Source organism: Protopterus annectens, chromosome 13.part0 (assembly GCF_019279795.1).
Source record: "Protopterus annectens isolate FY-2018-M chromosome 13.part0, PAN1.0, whole genome shotgun sequence".
Classification (NCBI taxonomy): Eukaryota; Metazoa; Chordata; order Ceratodontiformes; family Protopteridae; genus Protopterus; species Protopterus annectens.
The window spans coordinates 618,931,092-618,948,465 of record NC_056747.1 but is presented as its reverse complement, the minus strand read 5'-3'; the positions used below and the strand labels follow the sequence as shown (position 1 = coordinate 618,948,465).

General features: G+C 43.5%; 1 protein-coding gene and 1 long non-coding RNA gene across 2 annotated transcripts in view; one reads left to right on the top strand and one right to left on the bottom strand.

Annotated features, from left to right (window-relative positions):
• The window catches only part of LOC122787526, a 131,878-nt gene extending 121,095 nt beyond the window's left edge, over positions 1-10,783 (bottom strand). The window contains exon 1 of the long non-coding RNA XR_006362578.1: positions 10,322-10,783. This is a non-coding gene — a long non-coding RNA (uncharacterized LOC122787526). The remainder of the gene's footprint in view (positions 1-10,321) is intronic.
• Positions 1-17,374, top strand: part of LOC122787525 (pinopsin-like) — a 150,353-nt gene that overhangs the window by 99,990 nt on the left and 32,989 nt on the right. The window lies entirely within an intron of this gene.

Sequence of the window (17,374 nt, the reverse complement as noted above, 5' to 3'; positions counted from 1 at the left end):
TCCTATAGTTATTGTCCGATATTTTATATGCCCTACTAATTATCCTTTAACAGCAGCTTCTGTTTAAGATTCAGTGAAAAACTCAACCAGAGCAGGTCTTTTATTTAAGATTCTCCTATCCCTTTCTCTTAGTCTATATCATGATATGAATCCCTAATAGGGAAACAATCACAAGCCTGCAATCCAAATGTCTTCTTGGCCTCCTCCCATCTTACCTTTCCTTCGCTAATTATTTGTTCCCAATACATTGGTTCTTTTGCCAACTTCCTCCAGTAAATTCCAGCCCCTTTACTTTCTGCTTCTTTTTGACCAGAATTTCCATACAAGCAGGCTGACTCCTGTCAGGCTTATCACTCCAAAGGAAGGCATTCCAGTTTGGCTTGGCAGAGTGGCATTCCCTGCTCCTTCCTCCATGATCAGTAACAGTAGTTCACCCTTGGCTGCCAAGAGCACTCCAACAGCTGCAGAGGATGTGTCTAATCTCCAGTCCATCATGGCTGAAGGGAGTAAACCAGAGGGAGCCAAGGTAGAAAATTAGTGGTCTGAGGAACCAGAAATGGCCACAACAGAGTCATCTAGTAGTGATTGAGGCAAATGTATAGCCTACTGAAGGGGCAAAGGCTGTCTGGAAATCTTCTTTTTGTAGCTGGAAGAAGGAAGAACTGAGTAACCAGAAAGTTGTTCAATGGTGAAGCTGAAAATTAAACCTGAAGCCAAGGTAAGACTGACAGCAATAGTCAGTGAAACAGGTAAGTACCACAAAAGTAAATTTCTCCATCAGAAAACACAGTGGAATGTACTTTAAACACTTGACACAGCCCCTCCAAAAGTAATTGAACACATGTTTTCAGTAGAAAAACAAAGAAAAATGTAGTTTTAGCAACTTTTTTCCCCACAAAAGTAAAAGGTTTTCACTTCACAGTAAGAAGGGACTTAAAATTGGAGTTCCAAGATGACTGCACACTGAGGAAAAAGAGTTATGTACTTACCATAACTTGTCATCTGCTTTATCCTATGTCACTATTCATCAATGTTGGGTCATAGGATCCGACATCGGATCTGAGCCAGCAACTTTGCAGACAGCTTCTAGGCTCGAGCTCCTCCCACTCCTATGATCCCTTGCTGCCCTCTAACCCCTCAGATTGAGTTTGTCCTAAAGCCAGAAAGCAGTTAAGGAAGACCTTGATCACTAGACAGGACATTTCCTCTTCCTCTAGGTCTCGCAGGACGGGAGAAGAATAGTGATGAATAGTGACATACGATAAAACAGATACCAAGTAATGGTAAGTACATAATTCTTTATCTGATGTTGTCCATGTCACTGTTCCTCACTGTTGGGTCAGAGACCCCAGCTACCCTAAATTCTGAGAGAGGACATGGCAAAGAACTGTGGAGCCAAAGGAAGCCCTGTTCCTGGAGACAATGTCAAGCTTATAATGACTGATGAAAGTGTGAGGAGTAGACCAGTTGGCTGCTGCACAAATTTCATCTACAAAATGACATCGTGGAATGATCTCTGATTGGACCTGGTAAAGGTAAGCCTTTAGACAAATAGGCAAAGGAAATGCACTTTGAAATCCAATGAGAAATAGTAACTTTAGAAATTGCCTGACCCATTCTGTTAAGAGAGAATGCCACAAACAGGATCTGCGGAAACCCTTTATTCTATCCAAGTAGTATCATAACTGTCTATGAACATCAAGAGTATGCAACAGATATTTTACGTTATTAGAAAAGTTAGGGAAGAAAACTGGCAATTGAATTGACTGATTCAGATTTGCTTCCATGACTAACTTAGGCATGAAGGAAGGATTAGTTTGAAGAGCCACTCTGTCTTTATGAAACATCATGTAAGGTGGTTTGATAGAAAGAGCTGGCAACTCTGAAACTATTCTTGCCGAATTTATGGCTACCAGAAAGGTGGTCTTCCAAGACAAACATTTCATGTCACAGCAGACATAGCAGCAGGTTCAAAGGATCTTTGTGCAAGAGATTGCAGGAGAAAAGAAAGGTCCCAAGGAGGGGAAGGATCCTTGACAGGAGGTCAGAGCAGAAAAACACCCTTCAAAAATGCCTTATAAAGTTGAGAGGAAAAGGTAGGTTCCTCACAAACATGAAAGCTGGAGATAGCTGCCAAATGCACTTTGATAGTAGAGAAGCTAGCCCCTTCTTGAAAAAGTGAAGACAAGAATTGTAAGATATCTGGGGTGGAAGCAGAGAAGGGGTCCAGATCACACTGCTTAGCCCAAATAGAAAACCTTTTCCACTTACTCATGTATACCTTCCTGGTAGATGACTTCTGAGAGGCCAGAATAATGTTCTTGATAGGAGAGGCAAGCCTGGACTGATTCAAGATTACGTGAAGTAGACAAACCACTCCATCAAATGAAGAGTCGGAAGGTTGGGGGTTAGAAACTATGAGGGATGGGAAATTAGGTCTGGAATGGGATCTAGTACCCATGGGGGTAATTCAAATGAGACTGTAGGAGGGGAAAAAACACCTACTGAGCCCAAAAGGGGGTGATGAGGATCAAGGTGGCCTTGAGGCATTGAAGCACTCTTGGGATGAGAGGTATAGGAGGATAGGTATAAAGGAGACCCAGAAGCCAACTGTGAACCAGAGCATCCCTGGGGGACTTCCCGAGAGGGGGAATCAGGGTGAAATACCAGCTGCATTTGTGGTCATGAGGGGAAGCAAACAGATCACAGCTTGGCTGACCCCAGCAAAGGAAGATCTCTTTTGCCATTGAAGGATTCAGGAACCATTCATAAGGACTCCGGATTGACCTGCTGAGTCTGTCTGCCAACACATTGGACTCATCGGGAATATGCATTGCAAGAAGAAAGTGCCCCAAGGACATCACCCATTCCCACAATCTTGTGGCCTTGCAACAAAGCAGATTAGAATGTGTGCCCCCTTGCTTGTTGATGTACCACACAGCAGCCATGTCATCCATGTGAACTGCAATGGTACCAACAGGGAGATAGTCCTGAAAAGCTTGCAACGTGAGGAGAACTGCTTTCATCTCCAGTATATGTATGTCCAGTTTGGTCTCCACAAAAGACCACATGCCTTGGACTGTCTTTCCCTGGTAAAGTCCCCCCACACCCCAACAGGAAAGCATCAAAGGTCACGGTGGCATTGGGAGAGGAAGAGAGAATGGTCTGCCTGCTAGGAGGTCAGGAGACTGAACCCACCAAAGTTGATGATGCCTACACACTGGCATGAGACAGATTGAGGCTGTCCTCGGATGAGACATAGAAGACCACTGGACCACTAGAGTCCATGGAGAACCCTCATGTAGAACCTGGTTAATAGCACCAAATAGACATGGACCCCAAGGTCCTGAGAATAAGGTAGACCTGGGACGAGTAAGATCTAGAAGGCATTAGACATGAGATCTGATGAGATGTATGAGGTGGAGCAGAAGTGCTGCAATCTCTGACACAGTGTCCAGCTGGAGGTGGATCACGATAAATTCCAAATTCTGGGATGGAATCAGGTTCAATTTGGGGAGGTTCACTGTAGTCCCTAACTGATCGAAAAAACAAAGCACATACTGAGTGGCTGCAGCCAGCTGATGCTTGGTGGAAGCTGTGAGGAGCCAATCATCAAGGTAAGGAAACACCTGTAATCCCTACAGTCTCAAATGAGCTGTGACCACTGCCATACATTGGTGAACACCCACAGGGCTATGGTGAGACCGAAGGGCAGGGTCCTGAATTGGTAGTGATTGGCCCCTATGTGAAAGTGGAGATGTCTCGCACCTGTCTATTTTTATATGATAATACGCATCCTGGAGATCCACTGAACATATCCAGTCGTCCTTGTGCAAATGAAGCATGATGGGCTGTACAGTGACCATCCAGAACTTTAACTTCTTGACAGAGAGATTTAGCATACTGTGGTCCAGAATTGGATGCAGGTCCCTCTTCTTTGGCACCAAAAAGAAGCAACAGTAATTTCCGGATTCTGGTTGTCCTGGGGGTACCTCTTGGATGGCTCTCTTCTGAAGAAGTTTCAGCACTTCTATCTGAGCTAACTCCCTCTGATGGGGTGGTGCATCTGAGCGGTATCTCCTGATTGGAGGAGGAGACTGAGAAAAGGGAATAGAGTGGCCCCTGGAAATAATGTTTAGCACCCAGAGATCTTTTGCAATATTTGCCCAGGCCAAAGGGTGCAGTGACAAATGACTCCCGACCGTCTCCAAGACAGGACAGTCAGGCAGCACCTAAGGAGCACTGGGGGGGGGGGCTTCTCAGAGAAAGGTTCCCTGGAGCCCTGATTTTGTGGACCCCCCCTGCCTCTGGGTCGGCATCTGCTGTAGCACCCTCTCCCCTGACCTCTAGAAGAGGGCTCATCCTGAGCATCCTGAAAGGCAGACTGCAACTTGTGAAACCATATCTTCAAAGTCCTTCGCTGCATCTTGGAGAAGGAGTGCTGAGGGATAGAAAACCTGATTCCCACAGCTGATAAGGTCTTGTCTTCCTGCTCACTGCAGATGAGTGTTTCTTTGATTGAAGGGCCAAAAAGGGTATAGCCATCAAATGGAGGATTGGTGAAGGATGCCTTAAAGGACTCTGCAAATCTGCAAAGGTGTAGCCAAGTGTGATGCTGAATAGCAATGCCTGTACCAGCCACTCAAGAGGTACCTTCTGCAGCATTGGCAATCAGCCTCATTGAGGAATTGGCCAGGGAAGTGAGTGTAGACAGCTTGGGAGACACCTTACTTAGCTCCCCTGCAGGCAGTACCTTGGAAAGAGACATGGTAAGCTCCGTGACCAAGTTTGTCTGGAGTCATATGAAATGTGTCAAGTAGTTATGTGCCCATAGACCAAAGATAGCAGAGGCAAAAACCCACTTTCCATGTCTGTCGATCATCTAGGACTCTCAAGGGGATGAACAGACGTACTCTGTTCCGCCAGTTCTTTCTTGGTTGTGGCAGCTACCACAATAGCATCGACTGGCACACTCTTAGACCAGAACTGTTTGTCGGAAGGACGGTTGAGAAATTTATCAGCATCCTTGGGTACAGGCTCCACAGTATCTGGCTCCTTCCATGACCTGCTGGTGATTAGGTCTATAAGTTTGTCAGCAGGGGGGAAACCCAGGAGGTAGATGGTTTCATCCCAAAAGCCTTCAGGAACATGAACTCCACAGGGGACAGGGTGAGGGAAGATCATCTGCCTTTAAGCTTGAGGATTTCTAAGATGTCCCCAAAGGAGACATCTTTGTGCAGAGATCTGGGGGACCCATCCCCATCATCAAGGTCCGTATCATCCATGAGTAACTCTGTATGGGAGTCTAGGTGCTTCCTTTTGCATGATCTCTTCCAAGGCACCTCCTCCAGTGGGGGCTTAGGGGAGGATTCAGATGAGAGGGGAACCCCAGGGGGGATGACACCCACCTAAAAACTAGTTTGAGAGGGGGTAACCTGGAACAGGATGAGAAGCGTCAGCTCTGGGGGGCTGGGATGGTCCCTGGAAAGCTGGGGAGGAAAGTTTCATGGAGAAAAAAGTCCTCTCTTCCACCCAGAAGGCAGAAGGGCTGGACAACTCCCCATCCACACTCCTGGCAGGCAAGCCCACCTGAGAGGGGGGACCAGAAATAGCCAGTGCATCCTGGCCTCCAGACAGTACCGGCCCTAAGCTGTTGAGTGCCAAAGCACCAAGGGAAAGGGACTGGTCTGAGAAAACAGGTTTGGAACTCCCACCCAAGGATTCTGGGGCAACAGGTCAGGCCCAGGACTCCATCTGCCCAGGGGTAGGCCAAGCAGGGACTCCAACAGGGTAGAGCCAGAATGGCCTCTAGGGACCCCTGTCTCCTCCATGTGACCCATGGCCTGGAGGTCCCAAACCAAGTGAATCAGATGAGCAGAAGCCAGCAAAGGAGTAGGAGATGGACCCCTAGCCAGATAGGCAGGGGATGCAAGAAACCCCAATTCAATCTGAGCCTTGAGAAAGGACCAAATCATCCTGCCCATATTGGTCAGGAGCAAGCTTCTAGAGAACCTAGACGAGGTGGAGGACCTAGCAGGGGAAGGATGTCTGGAGCCCACAGACCTCCCCTGCCTGACTGAAAATTGACTTCTGTGCTTGGAAGCAGAAGGGGATTGCCCTAAGCCAGAACCCAATGGGGAGTCCTCAATAATAATTGTGGGATCCAACCCCAATCCCAGAAATGACTACTTTGGATTCAAAGGCAAATGAGGATATGAACACTTGGATCCCACATGACTAGGATCTGAGGAAGCCAGATCCGTGGCTGGCCTAGACCTGGCTGGATCCAAAGGCCTCAATCTGGAGGACTTCAGATCCGGGAGTGGATTCCTGTGACCTCGGATCTGAGGGCCTCTGAGCTGAAGACCTGAATCTGGAGGGAGAGTTGCAGAGCCTAGGATCCAAGGGCATTAGATCTGACTAGGCCAAGGATGGAGTCAGATCCGAGGAACTGGGATCCAACAACCTGGCCTTCTTAGACGACGACAATCCGGGAAGAGAGGGGGCGTTCCTCTTATGATCAGAGGGTCCAGACTTGGCTGAGGACTGGGCCAACTGACTCCCTTGGCCTAAACCCTTCAAGGGAAGTTTGTTTCAGTGCTCGATCAGAGCCCTGGGGTTGAACGTGACACAGATGTTGCATTCAATCTCCAGATGGTCAGCACCCAAACAATAAAGGCACTCCTCATACGAACTGGACACAGGCATCTTCTGACCACATGAGGAGCACCTTTTGAACCCAACAGGCTTGTCAGACATGGTGGGTACGAAAAACACCAAAGCCTAATGGGCAAGCTAAACCTGGAATCCAGGAGGAAAAGTTATGATCAAAACCAGAAGAACAACTAGTCACACTATAAAATACAAACTATAAAACTACTATCAAACTATAAAACTACTAGAAAAAGAAGCCACAACAAAAAATGGTGCCAAAACACATAGCAACAACAACTGAGTGAAACAGGAGGGGAGGGACTAAAAACTACCAACAATATAACCTAGCAAACACTAACACTAAACACGAACCCCTAGAAAGGGAGAATTTGAAAAATAATGCTACTTATCCCCACTGGAGACTCGAGCCAGAGAATCTGCATCTGAAGCTGAGCACGGAAAACAAGATCTGAGGGATTAGAGGGCAGCAAGGGATCATGGGAGTGGGAGGAGCTCGAGCCTAGAAGCTGTCTGGAAAGTTGCTGGCTCGGATCCAATGTCAGATCCTATGACCCAACAGTGATGAATAGTGACATGGATAAAATCAGATCAGCTTGTTTCTAGCTCTCCCAGTGTGAAAACAGAAACTCATCAGAGAAGGCCAGTAGACCTGTGTTTATGGGGGAATTTCAGTAACTGGCTAGTAAGTACACTGCCTAGATGCCAGGAATAAAGAAGTACAGAAGACCTAGAAAATTCAGCTAAAAAAAGTGAGGAAGAAACACTTACTAGGGAGAGTTCTGCAGCTGTTCAGCAAAAAGTAATGCAACCTTCAGGCATGACTTCTAATAACCTACAGGATGATATAAGACAACTGTATACAGACCTGGTTAAAATAAACAAAACACTGATAGAGTATATCAACACAAACAAGATAAGGCTGGAACAAATGGAAGAACCGTTAAACAGATATTCAGATGAGAGAATAAAGCTGCAAAAAAATCAGAGGTCAAAATGAATAAAAGGTTTGCTGAATATGAGACTACTCAGGAAGATATGTTTAAAAAATAGAATTAGGGGACACAGCACATAGGGAACACTTGAAATTTTCAGCTATACCAGAGAAGCTGAAAGGAACAGACTGCATTACATTTACGAAAGCACCAATAAGCAACTGGACTGGTATTCCACAGCAAGACTTATTACTTGAATGGGCACATTGTGTGTCTGCTCCAAATCTAGCTATAAGAAAGCAACCTGGACCTTTAATAGTAATGCAATCCTACCAGCAGAAATAGTTGATTTTGTCAAAACTGTGACAGAAGGACAAAATACTAAAAGTAGGAGACAGCAGAGTGTTTGTGGAGAATGATTATTCATTGTACACCAGGCAAAAGAGAAGTAAATTCATTCCTCTATTCAGAGAATGTTGAGAAGCAGGTGTGAGATTCAAACTGCTATATCCAGCTGTCTCCAAGGTATTCTTCCCTGGAGGGACAGTCATTTTTTGATGAAGTGCATGCTAAGGAGGAAATACACAAGTTTGTCGAACAAAACCTGAGCTGTGAAACAGAAGGAGATTTGGCTTCTTGTTTCTCTGTTAATGAAGACCACAGAGAGACTGTACCTGTGAAACCTTTTCCAGTATTTCAATGAAAAATGTTGGAGAGAACGTAGGAAGCACAAGCGTTGACTAGAAGAATCGAGAGCACTTTGGAAAGAAAGCAGAGACAGAATTTGAGTGATGGAGAAGAACAGTAATAAAATCAGTAACAATGTGAGATTACAATGCAATAATTATATTTATGAAAAATGACAGCACAAATAAATCTGGAAATATTGGACTTCTTCAACGTCTGTTTGCTGAGTGGGGACTAAAGTATATGCCCTACTTCATGTCATTAATGTTTGAAAAATGCTTTGGGGAGGGGACGTGAGGGGAGAATGCTAGCTGTAAGTAAAGAAAACACTTTCTTTTCTTAATAGTACTGTATCTGTGTTGCATGGTTTTCCTTGCATGGTATTTTTGGGTGTAATGGGGATTGTAAACAGGTGTTTTCATTTTTCTCCCCTCTTCTCTTTTTCTTCTTGTGCAGTTTTTTCCCCAACATTCTTATTAAATTTCCACATGTGACAAAGGCAATCTTACATTTATATAAATGAAAAACATACAAAATGAAATCATTTTAGTTGTAAACAATTTACATCACAGACACCATTGAAACAACTGTATTTGTAAACATTTCTAATCACTTATAAACATTCTAGTTACTGGCATTTAAGTATTGTATAGCTCATTCAAATTCTGCCGCTTAAACCTCATTCCTGCTCTGCATATACTTTCCCCACAGTTCCCATTTTTTCTATGTAGTTTGCAGAAAGCCAACTTCTACATACACACATAGTTTGCAAAGTGCTTGTAAGTTCCTTTGTTCAATGCCTACACAGCCTAATCAGTCACCAAGGTCAGACATTATGAAATCTCTTTCCTTCAAATAAAAAGTGCCTTTGTCAACAGTAGTATGTTGGAGCAAACACTTTTTTGAAAAAGTTCAAGAATGAGAAGAGACAATATATTCTCAAACATTGCGGCATATGGACAAGGATTTTGGCCACTCATCATGACATAAATATCAAGACTGAAAAGTTCCCTCACCTCCAAAGTGTAAGATACTTTTGAAGAAGCAATTACAAAACTGTGAAAATCTTCAAATACCTCTACAGAAACTGTTGCGTGAATACCTGCTTCATTCAGGCATCCCAGAAATAGTAATAATAAAAAAATAAAAATAAAAAATAAGTTAAACACGATGTCCAGCACTAGCAAGTATAGCTTGCATACATATAAAACGTCTTACTTCAGTTTATCAGCTCACAGGAGAACTAAGGCATAAAATATTTCTTTACAAAACCCAGAGACAGAGCAAGGTAGTATTCAGTTAAACTGTTCCATTTCTAAGACAGCGTTTTGTTTCTTTAGTAAGTATGCCTGCAGTTTGGTTCAAAATAAGATTCAATGGTACACAACTCATTAGATCTACATTCAGTTTTGTGTTGTAAATCTGTCAGTGCAAATACTTTTGAACTCCTGTCCAGCAAAAGAAAAGGAGTTTCAAGTGTCAGACAAGACATTTTTGAAGTGCAAAGATTTCTAATGCTGCAGCTAAGTCTGAGTCCCTCATCCAAAGATTGCCAGTTTCATAAATAAAGTAGCTGAATTTTCAAAAATAGTCAGTATAAACTTTATTTGAAGACATTGAATACTGCCTAATTATCATACACTGAATACTTAAGAACTCAGTATACCTTTCAATATGTCTTCTGGAATCACGTCTGTAACAGGTACACTGAAGTCTTCATGGCAATCTGCCCAGCAGAAGCATACAAGACAATCTCCCCAGCAGCACCATACAAGACAACAATCCCTGCAGCAGCATACAAAACAATGATCCCTTCAGTAGCATAAAAGACAATGATCCCTGCAGCACCATACAAGACAATGATGCCTGCAGCGGCATACAAGACAATCCCCCCAGCAGTAGCATACAAGACAACAATCCCTGCAGTAGCATTAACAGACAATGATCCCTGCAGCACCATACAAGACAATGATCCCTGCAGCAGCATAAAAGATGATGATCCCTGAAGCAGCTGCATTTATCCTTACCTGAAAACTGTGTCTGACCAGAAGCATAATCCCTGAAGCAGCAGCATATATTCAAAACATCTTGCCTTTGCCTGCATGAAACATTCTTCAGGTAAGCAGGCAATGGAATTTTGCTCCTAAGTTGTGTTTAGCATAAATACGCATGCATGGCTTCCGGTCCTTTTTTTCTTTGCCCACAGGGACTAGACAAAAGCGAGGACTGCACAAAAAGTGCAGGGGACTAGACAAGATAAAAAGTGAAAGAGCTGGGGACAAGACAAAAAGTGCCCACGAGGACTAAAAAAAAGTGCAGGGAACTAACTAAACAAGACAAAAGGTTCCCGCCCACAGGACTAGACAAACAAAAAGTGTGGGGGCTGCTCCCTCCCCCTTGTCCAATGGCTCCATTCTTACTGCTCTGGCAGTGGCAGCAAAGATCAGCACTCGGTGAAACAGAATAATTCCCTTCTCCTTAACTTTGAACATGAAAAAACACACAGTTAACTTCTGCATGCTTGTGTTTAAATCCACGTTAGTGTGCAATGCACACTGCATGCATGGATCCTCAATTGACTACATCGCTTCATTAAGAGACAGGTCTTGCAGCTTCATTAAGACACAAGTCTTGTAGCTGAGCTGTAAAAGTTGGGGGGGCACTCCCTCCCCCTTGCTCTATGGTTCCGGAGCCCATGGCAGGAACAAGGTTTAAGAGGCAGGATTTGAATGAGCCATATAATGCTTAACTGACAATGACTGGATGGTTTATAAGTGATGTATAATGTTTGCAACTACAGTTGTTTCAGTGGTGTCCATGATGTAAACTTCTGCAACTAAAGTGGTATTGTTTTGTATATTTTTCATTTATATAAATGTAAGATTGTCTTTGTCATATGTGAAAATTTAATAAAGATGTTTCGAGGAAAAAAAAAAGGAAGTGACTTAAAATCATGACAGTCATTAAAACACTTTTCCTAGCTTAAATTAATTAGTTTTACTGAAACGTTACATTTCTGATGAAAATATTAATGTGGATTTTTTTTCCCTGAAGAGAACTTATCTGCCTGTTAATTTTCTTCAGCTTTGCTTGAACTGCCAACAGTTTAGGTGTATGGAAAGTGCGCTTAAGCTCTCACAGCTTGCTGGCTATTGTGTCCTATGCAGGATATAACCCATATAGCTAAAGCTACTGCAGCATTTCTCAAATGATGGACATCTGTTAGGTTAAGGGATGAACATGCTATGAATCCAGAATGTTATATAAGGTGTGCATCAGAATGGGACAGTGGATGTCATTAACTGTGGATTGTTCCACATTTTTTGTGACTTCTGATTGCTGCAGAATACCAGTTACAGTGTAAATGCAAAAGTGTAAAATTCTGGGGAAGATCAGGAATATAGCCGCTGACTGCACTGCTATCCCTCAGAGTGGGATAGAAAGAGGCAGCATTAACTACAGCTCAGGAGACTTTTGAGATGGCCTTGGCAGGACTTTTGCCCTATAAGTATGTGACAGTGCACATGCGGTTAGTTTTACCTTGAAATATTGCATACTTGGAACATCTGGGCTGAAATAAGTAACCCCGCTCCCAGTTCCCTGTCTTGGCACAGCATACCAGTTGGCGTATGCAGTCCTATTAGGAAGGCTGTAAAAAGCTAACTATATAATTAAGGCTCTGGTGAGAGAAGAGAGATTTATGGAGTTAGCTAGTAACAGGTGGGGTCTGGTATGAATTAAATAAATTGATAATAAGGGCAAAGCACCTTTGGTGCATGAATTCACATGATTTCAAAATTTACTCTCAGTCAAAATGACAGTTTATCAGTTTTAATTTCTGACAAAACTTCCAAAGTAGAAGCTTACCTTAATGCACTAGACAGAAGAATTCCGATTATATTCTGGTTAGCACAAATACTCAACTTTGTATAAAAAAAAAGTTATGTACTAAAAATAACGTTCCATCTGTGTTGTCAATTTAAATTTTTTCCTCAACATATGGGTTTGGATCTGATCCCTCTGATCCAACTCGACCCCTGCCAAAGCTTGTGTCAACCAAAAAGCTCTACAGCTCCCTGCCCTATCCATAACGCATCTCTTCTAATCTCCTCAAATCTTGTTTGCTGTAAGTATATATATATATATATATATATATATATATATATATATATATATGTATAAAGAATAATGGGTTAGAGAATTCCCTTAGAAAGGGAAAGAAAATTTTAGTCAGTTGACAAATTTTTAGTTCAATTTGGTCCACTACAGGGACAGGGAGGTTGGGGAGGTTGTTGAGGAAAAAATGAAAATAGACAACACAGATGGAACCTTACCATAAGGACATAACCTACCTGATGTTGTCAATTTTCATTTTATCCTCAAAATATGGAACAGAGTCCCCATCTACTTTATTCCTGGGTGGCCTTATGGAAGGATATTCTTCAGAACCCACGAACCAAAGGAGGCTCTACCCCTGGAGACCAAATCCAATTTGTAATAAATAATAAAAGTATGGGGGGTAGCCCAGGTGGTAACTACACAGACATCATCCATGGACGCCCTGGATTGAAAAGCTGAGGAAGTAGATAGTGCTCTAGTGGAATGAGCTCAAACAATTCTAAGCAGTTCTAAGTCTTGACTCTTGTAAACAAGATGTACAGTCTGCGATCCATTTGGCCAAGGTGACCTTGGATACCAGAAGACCCAGTTTAGACTCCTAGAAGGAAATAGTTGACTTTTTTCTTATATCTTTCATTCTGTGTAGATAAAAACACAATTGTCTGTGAACATCTAACAAATGCAATAAATATTCACCTTTATTGCTAAAGTTTGGGAAGAAAACCAGTAAATTAATTGTCTGGTTGATGGTGTTCTCTGAAACTATCTTAGGCAGAAGGGATGGGTTGGAATGTAAGGTAACTGTCTATCAAAAAACTAAGTATGGTAGGTGGGATGATAAAGCATGAATCTCTGATATTCTTCTCGCTGACATGATGGCTACCAAGAAAATTGTTTCCCAAGAGAGAAAACTTGAGCTAACAGGTTGCTGCTGATTTGAAAGGAGGCTGTATAATTTTCCGTAAAACCAAATTTAGATCCCAGGATGAAGAGGGGTCTTTATAGGGGGGCTTCAGCAAGAGACTTCCTCTCAAGAAAGCCTTGCAGAACTTATGTGACACAAGTGAGAAACTGTCAAACCCAATATGGAAATTAGAAATTGCAGTTAACTGTACTTTGTAGAGTGAGCAGCTCCCCCATTGAAAAACTGTGCCAAAAATTCCAAAACTGTGTGGATAGGTGCCAAAAAGTGATCTATATAGTTTTGTTGTGCCCATTGTACAAATCTCCCCCATTTACTGTTATACAATTTCCTTGTAGACAGCTTGTGGGATGATAGTAGAATATGATGCACTGGAGAACAGAGTATATTGTTGTGTGGCCATCAATGGAACTGGAGATACCAAGCTGTCAGCTTGACAGTGTGAATGTTCGGATGAGGCATTCCTGTTGGATGGGACAGAATCCATGGCTTTTTCTGTAGGTAAGGCCAAAGAAAGGGAAACCAGATTTATCAAGGCGGGTATGGAGCAATGAGGATTACTTCTCTATTCAACCTGTTCACTTTTTGAAGAAATTTGGGGATCAATGGAGTTGGAGGAAAGGTATATAATAGACCAGGAGGCCTTTTGTGAGTGAGAGAGTCCCTAAGGGACTCCCCCTTTTGGGGGAATCAGGGCAAAGTAGCTGCTGCATTTGTTGTTCAGAGAAGGATGCAAACAAGTCACAGCAAGGCTGACTCCACTCATGGAATATTGTTTCTGCTACCTTCTGATTGAGGGAGCACTCAAGAAGCATGATAATGGAGCTGCTCAACTTGTCTGCTATCATGTTTGACTTTCCCAGAATGTGAATTGCTACCAAAAAGTGGTTGGATAAGATCACCTACTGCCACACTCTGAACGCTTCTTGACATAAGGAGTAAGATCTGGCTCCCCCTTGTTTGTTGATGTACCATACTACTGACATGTTGTCCGATTGAATTGCAATCATCCCCAGAGGAACAGTATTTTGAAATGCTTGCAACGCTATTAACACCACTGTCATCTCTCTAGGACATTTATGTGTGAGTTGGCCTCCGCTGCAGACCATGTTCCTTGGACTAATTATTTCAGATGACCCCCTTGCCCTATCTGGGAAGTGCTTCGAATGAGGGAGAAGAAATGGGTGACCTTGCATAAGTTGATCTGAGTGAACCCACCATGAAAGATCATGCTTGCACGTTTTTGTGATAGTTATCAGGGCTGACATGGGTTGGTGAAGGATCGGCCACTGTACTGCGAATAACCATTGTGTAGGATTTTCATATGAAATCTGGCTAGTGAAATTAATATGATCGCTGTTGCCATTGAACCTAAGGCTTGTAGTACCGTTTGAGTAGATACTCTTGAGTGGTGTAGAAGTTTCTAGACCTAATCTCTTATGATTATCACTCTTGAGGATGGAAGACAAGCTATCATTCTGATAGTGTTTAGGCTCACATCTATAAATTCTAGTTCTTGAGTAGGATCTAGATGTCACTTTTTATAGTTTATTGTAATCCCCAAAAAAGAACACATTTGAATAACCATGTCTTTTGTTTCTAGGAGTAGATGCCTGGACAGGTCGGAGATGAGCCAGTCATCTAAGTATGGAAACACCTGGAATCCTTGCTGCCTCAAGTACGCTGCCACTACTGCCATATATTTGGTAAACATGCTGGGGGCTGTTGTGAGGCCAAATGGCAGTACTTTGAATTGAGTTACTGGCTCCCAGATGGAAGCCTAACTGCCTTCTGGAGCATCTGTCCATCTTTATGTGGAAGTACATAGCCTGAAGGTCTGTCAAGAACATCCAGTCATCCTTTTCCAAGAACAGAAGAATGGACTGAACCATGACCATCTGGAACTTGCTCCGCTGAACTGATTTGTTCAATTTGCTGAGATCCAAACTAGATTTCCAGTCCCCTGTTTTTTTTTTTTGGTACCAAAAAGAACCTTGAGTAAGTTCCAGATCCTCTCTGGTCTGGGGGGGACTTCTTGGATGACTCTTTTGTCTAGCAGCCTTTGTATCTGAATGGTTGCTTGCTCCCACTGACTGTGGGGAAAGTCAGGGAGTTTCTTGCTTTGGGGGAGGTGCATGGAAAAAGGGTATAAAGTATCCTCTATATATGATCCTCTGCACCCAGATATCATTTGTTATTTTTAGCCAGGTTCTCTGGTGCAGGGATAGTCAATCCCCAATTGCCTCCAAAGAAGAGCAATCGGGCCTCCTTTCAGGAGCATTGAAAGGGTTTGCCAAAGAAGGTATCTCTAGATGCTTGATGATGCTGAGCCCCTCTGCCACGAGAGTAGCATCTTCCATCACTGTTCCCCCCTCTGCCTCTGGGGGAACTTTCTCCATGTATGTGAGGAAAAGGCCCTTGTGATTTTCTGAACCACATCTTTCCACTGCTCCCTCTGATTCTTCAAATAAAGTTTGTGAGGAGTGGAAAAATGAACACCCATGACAGAAAGGGTATTTTCATCCTTCTCACACCTGGATAGTGTTTGTTTGACTTTTGGGCCAAAAAGGGAAGTAACATCAAATCCAACATTGACAAACAAAGACTTGAAAGGCTCTGCAAAGTCACAGAGAAGCATACAGGTGTGTCTCCTCATAGAGATACTGGAACCCACCTCTCTACTTGTCCCTTCAGCTGCATGTGAGATCAGCCTCATGGAGGAGGTTGTAATAGCATGTAGGGTGGCCAATTGAGAGGTGACTGATTCCTGAACCTCTTCAGACACATTTCCTGAGGGGGTATCAGACAGCTCCTTGATCAGATCTCTCTGTAATCTGTATAGCTAGTAAAATGGGACCTCAAGGCGAAGGTTGCTGAAGAGAAGACACACTTCCAACATCTTTCCATTGTCCTCAAATTCCTATTAGGAGGGTGGATAGTAGAACTTTCTTCCCCAAGTTCTTTCTTTGTGGCCACTGCCATGACTATAGCATTTACCAGAACACCCTTCGACCAGAATGTTTTGTTCTCCGGTGCAGAAATAATTTTGTTTGGTCTCCAACAGATTAGTTTGATGGAATCTGTAGCCTCCCACACCCACTGTAAAATGAATTCAATGAGTTCTTCAGTGGGTGGGGACACCCAGGAGGTATATGAATGGGATCCAAATGCCACCAGGTACACAGACTCCTCAGATGAGGATTTCTGGACTTCAAGCCACCCATCTGCTTCAAGATCTCAAGGATATCTCCAAAGGAAACATCGTCAGGGGGTGATTGAGGGGAACCCTCACCTTCCTTGAGGTCAGTGTCTTCAGTGATGGAATCCTCCATGGAGTCCAAGTGCTTCCTCTTGCACATCCTCTTCTGAGAAACCTCCTCCATGGGGTGTTCCAGGGAAGTATCAGAAGAGGATGGGGAACCCTGGTGGGTAGCCTGGAGCTTATGGACCCACTTTCCCTGTGGAAGGTCTGGTTGAGACACTTGGGACAAGGTCTACAAGGTAGAGGACTGATGATCTGAAGGGGCAGACTCTCTGACTGAGCCAAGGAACTCAATGTATGAGTCAGAGCTGAGGTTGGCACTGGTATCAACAGAACCGGATGAATCAGATCTGACAACTCCAAAACTTCCACGGTGGTCAGAGGGGGAGCATGAAGCAGGGATGAAGAACTTCAGAACTCCTGACTCTTGGGGGTAGGAGCTGTAGGGAGCCTTGCAATACCTTCCACCCAGAGGATCTTCTTGAGCATCCTCTCCACATCATCCTCTGTAAGGCTTCTAGTGGAGTGAGTTGAGGAAGCCGATGGTGACCTAGGTCTTTCCAAGCACAGTGATGGGACCCTGGATAGTACCGGATCTATGGAGGAGCAGTACCGAGTCATGGGCAAAATTGTCTTAAATGGACTTCCCCTCGGATCAAACAGAGATAGATCCTTAGATGCAGAGAGATTTGAATCCAAAGCTTTTGGATCTGACGGAGGAGTCCTCGAAGTAGTGGGATCTAAAGAAACTCCCATTGGGACCGAGTGTCTAACAAG